Genomic DNA, 14,179 nt, shown 5'->3' with positions numbered 1-14,179 from the left:
AAGCAGTGAAAAAAGGAGAGTGATTAAGTCAGATCAATTTATCAATTTAGTAACAGTTTGTTAAGAGGCAGCGGTTAATTAATTAATTATTAACTCAATTATTATCAAACTGATTACTGATGACGACTGAATTGCATTTATTTTATTTATTTAATGGAATGTTTCTCGTAGTTTCTTCTCCTAAATTCTGTCTCAGAACATGAACCTGCCCCCTCATTATTTTAATTTCAAATTAAGAACTGACTAATGGTCGGCTTGCCTTCAAAATTAGAATGAAGAAAATTTGACGACCCAACACTTCTACCACACGTGTGAGGTCTCCCCCCAACCCCACACACACAACATATATATATTTATTTATATTCAACAAAAAATTGGTTTAATTGTTACGTGATTATATTCGTTCTTATAGTATTTTATAATGGAATAAATTTGCTTGTAATGTAGCAGATATTTCCTATGCAACTTGATTTGAGGGCTTATTTCTATGGTAAATGAAGTAGTGAACCCTCCTTAATCTGTGAAAGGATATTTGTTGGCCCAAAAAAAAAAGTATGTTATATTTAGGACAAAATCTGAACAAGTGTGTGTGTGTGTGTTACTTTATAAGTTATTAAAAAGAACAAGATTTGAATACAGATCAATACTCCTTTAATAACAAACATTTTTGCTTTTGCGTAAGCAGTGAGGATAACTATAATAACCAAATTTCAGTGAATATGATTAAAATTTGAGGCATATACTCTAAATTTGACTTATAATACCATTGAATTGGATCCTAACCATCACCGGCATTCAAGCCACATATTACAATGACAAACAGCAGAGATTTTGTCGTGTTAGTTGCACTCTCCTTATATCCTTAAAAATAAAGGAAAATTACAATAATTAGTACACAAATGAATAAAATTGTGCTGAATAATTGATCGAAACATGAAAAATGACTGGTATGTCAAGCTGAATAGATAAGAAAAATTCATTCCAAGATCACATAGTACAGAACAGAGCTAGCCCCAGTTAATTGAACCAATAACTTCAATTTTTAAGCAATAAATAAAGCAAAATCAACAAAATAACGTGTAGCTTAGATGAAAAAAGAATTGTGACCATCTAACCAGTTTTGAGTCCTACATCTGTATTGCAGCTACATTAAAAATCTGTCGGGATAGCTTTGTTAGCTTCATAACAATATTCAAATTAGTTATAGTCTAATGTATGTACTATACATCTCTGGTATCTAATACTACATTCTGTGATTGATATAAGAGCTAGTTGATTAATTTGAATATATTAAGTAAACTAATTAAGCTAACTATTTGTAATAAATAAGTGTTGTCTTTCCTAATATATATTTGCTAATTATATGTATTAACTAAAACTACCATTTGATGAAACCTTTAACATGTACAACTATTACAAGGATAGTCTTAATTAAAAGAATGGATAAATATGAGAGATAAAGTAAATTGGGATTTTATACTTAGAATCAAAATGAATGTTAAACTAGTTCTTATATTAAGAACCAGAAGTAATACAAGAATTAATTAGAAGTCGAGTTTGATTTCAAATATATAAGACTTCAGTTTATTTTGTCTTTACACTCATCATTTTCCCCCCAAATTAAACTATCTTTGCTGATTGCAATTATCAAGGAAGTTTGTATCAATAGGTTGTTTCAATACACACAATTTAAAATGGTATTTTATGAAAGCCAATACATATTTTTAACAAATAATTAATTTAATTAGTTTTTTCAATATATTCAAATTAAATAAATAGATCTTATATTAAAAACTAGAGATAATAATATTTAGATACTGGGTGGCATAACACCAAAATCAGGTAAAAATACAATTCATAATTATCTGGTGAGTTGATTATTGGAATTCATGGATCATTAATTTAGAATTTTTTGGACTCAAGTGAGATTGAAGTTAAGAACTTACACTCTTATTGATTAACTTGGCCTCTTTTTGTCAAAAGAATATGGCCGTGTTTTTAGGGTTCAAGGCGTTGACGGTTCTGCGTTTGAAGTTTCAACACTGTTCTCCATCAAATCTGCAACGTCTGTATACGTTAATTTAAGATTGAAAAATAAAGATTAATTAAGTGTCATTCTCATAAGTTGAAGCGTCTTTGACCGAAATTTCTTACATTTCTGTGTGTTAATGGTTGCCAATTTTTCTTCTCCCCTGTTTTGGTTTTTTTTATTCTTTTTTGGGGGAAAAAAAGAATGTTCTAGTAATATATGAATTATAAACCACCATGAAAATATATGCCTAATTGCTATGATTCAGTTTCTTAATTATACCCTACCTAGCTAGCTAGCTATAACTTGAAGCAGCCTTCGTCCTCTCCAAGAATTCAAAAAACTCTTGAACGGCACGACCATTTGCAGGTTAACTAATTACAAAATAAAAAAAACTCCTGGTTAAATTTTAGATGTGATTTAATTTAATACACTTTCCCAGTAAATGATATAAATAAAAATAAAGCTCATAAAAATATGATTGGTGTTGTATGAGACCAATGAGTATATATTTTTAGTATAGTAAGTTCAAGAAATTAAATAGCCGCACTATTTTAATGAGCATTAGTTATATTCTAGATTTTTAGTTTAAAAAAATAGGAGAAAGGTCTTCCATTGAAAATTTTATTATTAAGAAGGGCCTCATAACACATAAAATGCTAATATTTTGCAAATTTAGTACACACAGTATGGATAATCTGAATTAAATCCTTTTCAGCAATGAAACTTTTAATGGGGGGACTTTTTTCCCAATCTCCCTCCCCTCTCATCCAAATCTCTCAAAGCATGGATTGGGTACTTTCGAAAATAACTTTTAATCGGGGGATTTTCAAAGCAAGGAATTAAAATATACGAGTTGAGTTAAAAGCCAATACAATGGATTGGTTCAATTCCTGACACAAGTCTCCTCATATTTTTTCTACCTAACATATGTAGCTATCAGCCTGTTTGTTAAAGCGTTTTGAGGTGGGAAAAGTAACTTATGGGTATCATAAGTTGATTTGTAAATTTGGGAGCAGTTTGTCACAATTTTTTGCCAATCTGACTTATGGGTCAAAAGCTGATTTTTTAAATATGATTGTAAAAATACCTAAACTTACTTATGACTTATGTAAAAACAGCTTTTTGGAATTAAGTTACTTTTTCTATCACTAATTCAAACAAATCCTATATATAACACCCCACAATATAAGTGTGTGTGTGTGTGAGAGCGAGCGCGTGTGTATGCTTTGTTTCTTGGTCGACCAGCACTTGTGTGTCATGAAATGGTTAGGTTCAAGACCGTGAGAAGTCACCCAGAAATTATACGAGTATATGCTTATTGAGATGAGATAGGATGGTACTATTGCTTGAGCTTCAAGTTATGATCATGCACTGACAAATATATATATATATATATATATAATCCCATTCATATTGGTTCCTCTTTGGTCGAACTATATATTGTTGGGATGCCTAGGCGTAAATGAATTTGAGTTGATGTGAAGCTTGAAATTGAGAGTAATAAATCTTGAGGTTTCAATTTGGTTCTAAACGTATTTGTCTCCCAAATTTATAATCCATATATTTTTTAAGGTATCTCTATTGTACTACTTCTAGTCTTAATTATAAGACATCGTTTAAAGTTTATAAACGAGGTCTTATAATTAGGATTGGATGTAGTATTGATTATTCATATTAATGGAATTTCTCTCTAAGGTAATCATAGTTAAAAAAGATATTTTAGAAAAATTAACCCATATTTATTACAGATAATTAATTTAACTAATGATTTAAATATAGTGAAATTGGTTAAATAACTCTTATATTAAGAATCAGAAGTACTATATAATAAAGTAGAAGGACTTATAAATTCAAGTTTTGAGCTTTTAAGTTAAGACGTAATGTATGTTTCCCTATTAATTTTCTTTCCTTAAATTAAATGTCCTTTGCTTAATTAGCATTCCTTGACCAACAAATTACAAGCTCATAACTAAACAACCTCTTCTAATTAATGATGAAATATTTATTGGGGGCAAATTTAAAGTTAGTTTTGACAATAATAGTTGACGGGTCCATCTAAGGGCTTAAGTAGTGGTGTTCATTCCCATGTTGTGTGTGTACACAAGCAAATGCTGACTTCGGTGCACAATTCTGAAATTGAAGAGCAGCAATTTCTTTTTCCCCTCCGTCGCCCTGCCGACTCTACTAAAATCTATAAATAAAACCAGTGTTTCTAGATTCTCCCATAAAAAAATTACCACTTGAAGAAACACTTACGTTTTTTAAAATATATTTTAAAAAAGCACTCTTCTATCAGCTCCTTCGTCGATATGAAAATGCCCTAGCTAGTCATCCCTATACTTTTTTTTTTCTTTTTCCTTCTTTCTTTTTAAAATAAAAACAGCTAGCTTGATGAAGTAAAGATATACATTTAACGACAAAGCAGTGTGAACCGTGTTCAATTTCTATATTCTCCGGAAAATTAGTGAAAGTTTCATTCCTCTTAGCTTCATCCTCCTTTAGGATTCTCTTATTCCTATGAGAAAGAGCGATGCAGAATACACATAACATTCCACCATTGACGACAAGACAAAATTTAAAAGTGACAGCAATATAATAATAAGACATATTTTTTTATAGATAAAATCCAAAGTACAGTAGTGTATATCTGATGTAGAGTAATTAAAAAGAAAGGGCTATTATATTTATAGACACACAAGAGCTCTCAATGGTACTTTTCTCATACATATACATACTAAACAAAGGAACAAATTCCAAACATGGCTTTAAGCACACGATAAATTAAATCTAAGCCTTAACTAAAGAAAGCAATGAGGTGGAGGAAGAAGAAGAAGACGCCGCCAAAGCATTTCAGAAAAAGACGAACACCATCACTGTCTTGTCCCATGGACGCACGCCTAGATAGCTCAGTTTTCGAATCTTAATATTATAATGTTGAAAATTCAATATCTTAATATTAACAAAGGCCTAAGCGTGACTCTGTGTCCCCCTCATTAAGTCATTTCATAATAATTTCCATCTTCACAAAGCACACGTAACCTTGTTAATTGGTTTTCTCATCACTTTCCAACTTAATTGTACACACTACACTTAATTTAGTTGGATATATCACTTCCTGTATGTGAAACCAAACGTTGTTATATCCAATAGTGTCTGAGCTGCTAAGAAATCGGCAACAATACAATCCTTTATTTTCCTGAGTATTTTTATCTAAATTTGATCAAAAAGGATCTAGATGAATTAAAAATAGGCACTATTTTGATCCTGAATATTGTTTGATATATGCCGTTCTAGTTTGGTCTCAAGTGGCTTGGTCGGTTCATGACACGTGGATGTGACCTGTTAGGGCTTTCTAGGGGACCATGTATTGTCAACTTCAAAACCCTTTTAGTAAAATTGGATCAAACCCCACTTTTGGGTTAGTGACCTTTCATTAAAGGGCACACATTGATCATGGATATCACGACGATGATGTATCACTCAAGTTGAGTGGTTGGTCTTTAACTGGTTAACTGGATATGCTTTTATTAACCAAATCTAGCTTAATCGATAGATGTAATAAAACTTGGGATAAAATCTAAGAAACTAGAAGCAGAATAAATCTGTATATCACCTTTACGAGCATCATGCGACTTCAAGTCCTGAAATGTCAAGATTTGGCTTGATCCACGTACGCAGGGACGAGGAGTACGTGTACTGTTCTTGAGAAATTCGTGGGCAGCTAGGTTGGGTCAAAGATGAGAGAATCAGAACAGTGAGATACGATCACTACATTGAGTAGTTTATCATAATGGTTACGTTGTTATGTAGAAATTTGACCAGCATCGTACAGTGACTATATACATCAACTTTCTCGTTTAATTTGATTGAATCCATCACAACAAGGCCAGCACAACATTCCCACTACTATACCATAAATTAGAATAGGTGTAGTGCAGTTGTTTGAAAAAATTAGCCTCAGCGTGGGCTTTCTCGATCATTATTATTATGTCCTAGTATTTAGAAGTTACATTTTGCAAGATTTTCTTAATTAAAGGAGATACCCACTTTCAGATGTTCATTGCGACATGCGAGAGTTCATGTTAGTAATAATTAAGGATAACAAATAATTCGTCTGTAATAGCACTAGCTGGGCAAATAAGTCATTTTGCAAAATCTATAAAACAATTAATCTATTTGATGATCACCATTAATACGCAGTATAACGTGCGATATCTTCTTCAAGTCTCAGCCAAAAAACCATGAATCCTCTGTCTTTTTTACGGTTAATATTGTTTGGCCCTTGCATGTAGTTTACTAGTTTACCCTATTTTAGTTTTGGTCTCTATAGTTTCAAACCACATATAAAAACTTAAGTGAGAAAAAAACTTATGGTTTGAAATTATAAAGACCGAAATCAAAATAACAATATATGAATTATAATGACCAAATATTGTATTAATCCTTTCTTAAACAACAAAACTAAGGATGCTTTGTGCAGTTCATACAACAATAACAACAAAGCCTTATTCCACTAGGTGATCGCTACATAGATCGCATGACACTATTAAGCCATATCCAAAGTCAAATCTCTGGATATATTGTTAATTCAAAGATTTCGTTCAATGATTTTATTAAGTGTTGTCTTTGACCTTTCTCTACTCTTTTTTATAGGATTTTATACTGTTTGATCAACTCTTCTCACTAGCGCATCCCAGGGTGTTCATTGCACATGACCAAACCATTTCAATTAGTTTCCTACCAGTTTCTCATCAATAGTAACTACTCTAACTTTTTTTCGTATATGTTCATTGCAAATCTTGTCTTTTCTTGTATGACTATACATCTATCTCAGTATTCCCATCATGGCAACTGCCACTTTATGTTCATGTTGTCTTTTTAAAGCCCAACACTCACTACCGTATAGCATTGCTAGTCATATAGTAGTGCAGTAAAATTTTTCTTTAATCTTATTAGGTACTTTCCGATCATAGATAACTCTTGTAATTTTTCTCCATTTAAACCACCTAGCTTGAATTCTATAACTAATATCTCCATCAATTTCATCATTTTTTGTATAATTGATCCCAAATATTTAAACTTCTCCACTTGTGGAATGACTTGATCTCCCAATTTGACTTCTAAATCCGTTCTAACTTGTCTCTTATAAAAAATGCAATGCATATATTACGTCTTGCTTCTAATTAAATGAAAACCCTTTGATTCCAAGGTTCTTCTTCGTGTCTCAAGTTTAGCGTTAATATCTTCTTTTGATTCCACCAATAGAACTATATCATTGGCAAAAAGTGCATTTAGGGATTTCTTCTTTGATATGCTCAGTGCAGTCTATGCAATTAGAGAAAAATAGTCAACGATGACAATTCTCATTTAATAGAGTTTGAGCTAAACTCTATGTAATATTATTACTCTTTAATTGTGCTGACTACATGTATGAAGAGGGATCTCAATTAATTACAATATTAATATCATCCCAATTCTTTTACATTTATTAAAAATTTTTAACCCCAAATTAGTGACTTTATCACTGTGTGCATATATATATAGAGAGAGACTTCCATAGGCGTATGTGCGTGCATGTGTATATAATAATATTGATACTATTCGTAAAGTATTTTAGCATCCTGTTAACTATATGTGTGCGGGTCCATCTCTAAGCAGAGACTTAAATATTTTTGTTCACGTTTTAGTTTCTTTGTTATTCTTTCTATTCGTTCTGCGTTAATTGGATCGTGGTGGTTTTGTCATGCTAGGAATTACATAGGAGCAAAACGTTTAGTATAATGGATAAAATCAATTTTTTCCTTAGATTATATTTGGTTTTTATATCTTTGTGAAGGAACTAATTATGGAATATTGTTAAAAAATTACAGATATATACAATCTAATAGTTAACAAATTAAGGAACGAATGTATTAGCTTAGCTTTTCTCTAATTAGTTTTTTCACTTACCTTTCATCAAGCACTGATGATGTGTCCATTCACTATCTCATTTTCATGAGTCTTCTCATTAATTTTATTTACTTTAACAATATTAATTAGCTTCTTGACTTTTCTCTAATTAGTTTTTTCACTTACCTTTCATCAAGCACTGATGATGTGTCCATTCACTATCTCATTTCATGAGTCTTCTCATTAATTTTATTTACTTTAACAATATATTAGTTTTTGATCAGACAGGATTTGAGAAACACGAAAAGATAATGGGGTTTCGACCATTATCGAAATGACAACAAAGGAGAGGCCATGAAGATGAAAAAGATGACCACGAATTTAATTTATTGGTTATATTTAACAACAAATTAAAGTAAGTGATGTGAGAAAGCGATGTATCATATATCAAGTTTAAAATATTTCATGGTGAGAAACAAAACTAAGACTTGAAGAAAAGTTAACCTGCTTTTATTCCTTCGTCCAGATTCAATGCTACCTAGCTCTATCTCTTTGAACCAAGTCCACCATGTAAAACGACTCGTCTTTTTTGTGTTTATTTTCCAATTTTTCCACTTATGGCTTTATTCAATTCATCACTTGCTTCGCTTTCTTCATGCTCATCTATTCCTTCATTTCGTGCCATCATTACCCACCTTTTCCCCTCAGTTTTTGTGCTTATTTAAGATTCTCCAACTACAATTAGGGTGAAATGGCTAGACATTATACTTAGGGGGTGTTTGGATAAGATCAAAACTATGGTTTCAGAAGTGCTTTTACGGTATACGAAGCAAATATGTGGAGGAGATTGTCTCGATTTGCGGAAAAGTGCTTCTGAAAAGTGATTTTAAGGGCATCCAAACATTCCCTTAGTCCCATCCATTAAACAGTACCTGCCACTATACTGTTGGTCTCATATCATCATAGTGCCTCACAAGTAAAACGTAATTTATTAGTTAAAGAGGATCTCCCATCTAACCGACCGGGTGACTAGCCTTTTGAGAAAAACTCTTCTTTTAAACTTGTGCTCGTTATATATTATAAATACAAATGTAATGTGAACCGTGCCTGAGTGGTTGAAGAGGATTAGGATTGGTTTTTGATTGTGCACAAAGAAATTTAATATCTTCATAAAAGGTTATTTAATTTATATTGTCTGCGTATATATGTCTTTTGATTTGGTCTTTAATTCAACCTTATTATTGATTCTCGTTTTAGAATTTTTGAACTCAGGTGCAGATAATTAAGAGACTTTAATTTACATAGTGCCGCCAATGTATAATTCACATACATGTATTAAATTTGCCTTCCTGGCCTACATGTTTTCAAAAGCATGAGGACATATGGACAAAATTATATTGAGCACTAGATAAATTAATCAGCAGAAATTTAGCATGCCCTTGGTGTAACATTCTAGAAGCATACTTTATGTTTATTTTAATTTGTTAAACCTCGTTTGTGCCAAAATGATTCAGAGCTTTTAAGACTGTTCTCTATATGTTCAAACGGACCCAAGTTATTATAATAGCCATTTTACTACGTCCAATTGCAAGTCTATTGAGTGGATCATTTCGATGCATGAATAACAAATGAGAAGATGTTTTTAAAATATAAAAGATGTTCACACACTCATTAAATATTCAAAATAAAGATTTGTCTGATTAATATTAACTAACTTTGGATGTATAAAAATATTTTATCTTAATTAATAGGCTAATTGAGCTAGATGAAGCATGAGGTGAACAAAATAATAACTCGATTAGGTTGCGACCTGTAGTTTTGGAGCTGTCCTATATATAATACTCCATTTATTTATAGCCATCATAAAAATAATTATATATGAGATAGTAAATAAAGAGAGAAAAAACGCCAAGTATAAAGAGAAAGAAGTAAATTTCCATAATTTTACCTCTGCGTGCTAGTTATATCTTATTAAATGTATGATTAATTGCATATAACGACAAAATAAACCCAAAAAGTATATAGAACTTGCTCGAGGCGATGAAGAAAAGGTAGAGAAATGAGGAACAAAGAACCTTGCTCAGAATTTAGACTTCAAACAGAGTTTGAACTCCACAAGCAAAGCCCTCCAAAATAAAAGGCCAAAAAGCATCACTTGCAGGACCATACATGCATACATACATACATAATCAACTCTTTTTTGTGGAAAACATGAGGTTTGGTTAAAGCCCAACAGCATTATTCCTTAAGTCGAATAAAAAGCTTGCTTATTGCCATCACGTCCCTGTTAGACTAGCTCGTTTCGGTTTCGGTTTTGGTTCCTCTAAATGGCTTTAACTCACACTAGATCTTTATGAAATTATAGGGACTAAACGTTATAATTTGAAATTACAGGACTAAAATTAAAATTGAATTAAACTATGAGAATGAATAATGTTATTAATTCTAATATTTAAATGAATGAAGTTTTTGGTTGTTCATATGATTTGTTTTATATGCAAATGATGCTATGCTTTTTCGAGTATTCTTAATTGATTGATTCTTTTGCAAGAGAGCTGGCCTGCCTTTGTGTTATTTTAAAGTTTAAACACTTTAAAAGGAACTCACATCAAACTAATTAAGTGCCTTCTCTGACGCAGTTTTCACACCATCACTTGGCACCCAAGGCCTATCACAAAGCCTTTAATGAAACACCCTTTAATTTTGTGTGCTTTGTTCAATAAGTGCTGCTTGTCAACAAAGAAAGGCATCTGAGCTTAAAATATTATATATCCCACAGAAATTAAAGATGTATGTATGTTAATTAGCCGAATTAAAATATGCATCCTTCACTACTCCCTAGGGGGAAAAAACAATTAATGGCATTCGCAAAGAAACTGACAAAGAGGAGTTTTCTTGCTTATCATGTGGCGTTTCGTTATTGTATGAAAGCAGTCAAAAAAATTCTAATTAAATACACTTTAAATTCCGTGGAAAAGTATTTAACACGGCAGAAATTTATAAAGAAAAGAAAAACTGGGGACATCATAACAAAAAGTTACGCACTTCATTATGTTGGATAACGTAACCTAGAACAATTACGACAATTTCACTGTGCATAAAGATAATAACTGAGGTCATTGTCATTCATTCAATCATTCAGTTCTTAGTAAAGAGTCGATTTTTACTACTAACTCCCGTCATTAATATAAGAGTTAGTTTGACATTTAATTTGATCCTAAATATAAAACCCCAATCCATCTTATCTTTTGTATTTATATTTTTTTTTTCCAAATTAGTCATTGCAGTAGTTGTACATGTTAAAAATTCAATCAAATGATAGTTCTGACTAACACACATGATTAATAGACATATTTGAGGAAAGATAACACCTTACAAATAACTAACTTAACAAACTTTCTTAATTTATTTAAATTAGTCAACTAACTCTTATATTAAAGAGTGGAAGTAGTGTTTCTATATGTAAGAACAATCCAAACATACTGACCTAATTGTGAGCCACCTGGTTGAACAATATGATTATGATTGAACTGATGATGTCTTAAAATTTTTGGTTATATTATAAATCATCAATTTAGTTGTCCATTTGCACTCCTGGTTCTCTGTTTTTTCCCTCCCGTCATTGGAGATTGATATGAAATTAGAGGCCCAGCTTCTTTGGGTATCTTCGAGTGACAAGTCCAGGCCCAATTCAGTTTTACTCGATCACAGTAATAGTTCGTTCTTCTTCGTTTTCCAAAAACACATGAAATTCGACAGGATTGGCCAGACACTTGCCATATATGCATGTGTCATTCATTTGATGCACTAGCAATGCGCGCCACTTAATCACGTCTCCGATTTTAATCAATTCATCGATATATATATATTGAACACTTTCGATTTTTAATATAAGACCCAACTGATTAATTTAAAAAAATTAAAAAAGTTACTAAATTATTTTAAAATACTTAATATATTTCTAAACTAATTTGGCTCTATCTTTTTAGATTAGTTTACTGGGTTTTATATTAAGTATAGTATATATATAAATAGATATGTTAGCATGCAATTTCAATGGCGCGTCAAGCCTGCTGTTTATTCGCATTCATGCACTCTATGCCTCTTCTGTCTCTTCAAAAAACCATACTTAATATATTTTAGTTGACGATGTACGTACAAAACTGCACGTTATAACTTTTTTCTTCTTATATATATATATATATATATATATATATATATATATATAGTAGAGAGGATGCTAGGAAAATCCCGCATAAATGCTTCGTTGCTATTCTTGCAACATATGATATAATCCCAACAAATTCGATGGAGATTGTTCAATTACTTTGATTTTATTTTATATTGATATATAATAGGTTTTGTTTCTTTTCCTTGTGAGAAGAAAGAATGTCATCCGGAGAAAGTAGAGAGTTTAGCACAGAGATTGTGGAGAGAGGCGTTGAGAACAGCGGTCCTAATGCTGGTTCTGTTTCCTTCTTCGTTAGGGTGAGACCAAGGCTCCCAGATTTCCTCAGTTCTGTGAACATCAAGTATGTTAAGCTTGGTTATGGCTACCTCATAAGCCACCGATCTTATTTCTTCTTCCTCCTACCCCTTCTCGTTGCACTCCTCTCAGTGGCTTCTCCTATAACCACCAATCAGTTCTTCGCTTGGGATTTCACCCACGCCCTCTTTCTTTTACCTCTCTTCCTCCTCCTTTACTTTTACTCCGATCTCACTTCCCGTTCTATTTATCTCCTTGATTTTGCTTGCTTTCGCCCTCCCAATGAACTCAAGGTATTATCTAGAACCTGACTTGAACAGCAAGCTTAATTCGATGTGATGTTTATGTTAATGGTGAGCTGATGATACTAACGAATATATCATGCAGATATCAAAGGCGGAGTTCATAGAGCTTGCTAGAAGATCTGGGAATTTCAACGACGAAGCCATAGAGTTTCAGGAAAGAGCTCTGAAGAAATCTGGAATAGGAGACGAGACGTACATGCCAAGGTCAGTGTTCCGTCCGGAGTACCGAGCTTCCCTCAATGAAGCTCGAGAAGAAGCGTCCATGGTCATGTTCGGAGCAATCAAGGATGTTCTTGAATCCACAAAGGTGAAGCCCAGCAACATCAGGATCCTGGTCGTCAACTGTGGAATTCTCAACACAACCCCCTCACTCTCCTCCATGGTCATCAACCACTTCAAGCTCCGCCACGACATCCAAAGCTTCAACCTCGGCGGTATGGGTTGTTCCGCCGGAATCATCGCCGTCGACCTCGCCAGGGACCTCCTAGATGCTTACCCCGGATCTTATGCCCTAGTTGTCAGCACCGAGTCTGTCAACTACGCTTGGTACGGAGGTAACGACATGGACATGCTACTTCCCAATTGCTTCTTCAGAATGGGAGCTTCCGCTGTTATACTCTCCAATTTTCTCCTTGATCGATGGCGTGCCAAGTATCAACTCAAACAGGTATGTGCATATATATATATAAGCCGAAATAACAGTTTTGTGACAGATGTGTGATGTGTACTATGCATATATATATATATATGTATGTATATATGTAATGCAGCTAGTTCGAACTCACAAAGGAATGGATGAGAAGAGCTTCAAAAGCATACGTATGAAGGAAGATAGTAGAGGAAGGAGAGGGCTTTCAGTGAGCAAGGACGCCATTGAAGTAGGAGGCAATGCGCTTAAAGCGCACATAACGACACTAGGGCCTCTGGTTCTTCCAGTGTCTGAGCAGGTTCACTTCTTCACCAATCTGATGTTCAAGGAAGAAGAGAAGCCGAAGCCAATGTTCCAGACCACAAGCTTGCGTTCGAGCACCTGTGCTTGACGGCGACGAGCAAGAAGGTTCTGGATGAGATCCAGAACAAACCTGGGCCTCACGGAGGAGTACATGGAGGCGTCGAGGAAGACTCTGGAGAGATTTGCAACACTTCTAGCAGCAGTGTCTGGTATGAGTTGGCTCACCTTGAAGCTAACTTGAAGGTCAAGAAAGGTGATAGGATTTGCCAGATAGCTTACGGGTCTGGCTTTAAGTGTAATAGTGTTGTTTGGAAGGCTATCAGAACTCCAGCCAAGCCCAAGAAAAGCCCATGGATTGAGGATTCATAGTGGTCGTTGCCCACAAATTTTTATGCACACGCACACTAGAGTGGATTTGTGGAGACTGGAGACGGAGATGGAGATGGGGATGACGCGTTCTTCCTATGTCAAGCCTGCTTGTTTTTATATTACTTGTCCTGTAATTTTCAAATTGA

The 14,179-nt window shown here is 33.4% G+C and overlaps 1 pseudogene; it reads left to right on the top strand.

The window, feature by feature from the left end:
• Positions 1 to 12,310: 12,310 nt before the first annotated feature.
• LOC114739354 (3-ketoacyl-CoA synthase 15-like) lies at positions 12,311 to 14,033 on the top strand (annotated as a pseudogene).
• Positions 14,034 to 14,179: the final 146 nt, after the last annotated feature.

Source organism: Neltuma alba, unplaced genomic scaffold (assembly GCF_004799145.2).
Source record: "Neltuma alba isolate B1F8T4 unplaced genomic scaffold, ASM479914v2 tig00013905_pilon, whole genome shotgun sequence".
NCBI lineage: Eukaryota > Viridiplantae > Streptophyta > Magnoliopsida > Fabales > Fabaceae > Neltuma > Neltuma alba.
The sequence above is the reverse complement of the archived record's forward strand: the minus strand, read 5'-3'. Positions and strand labels throughout refer to the sequence as shown.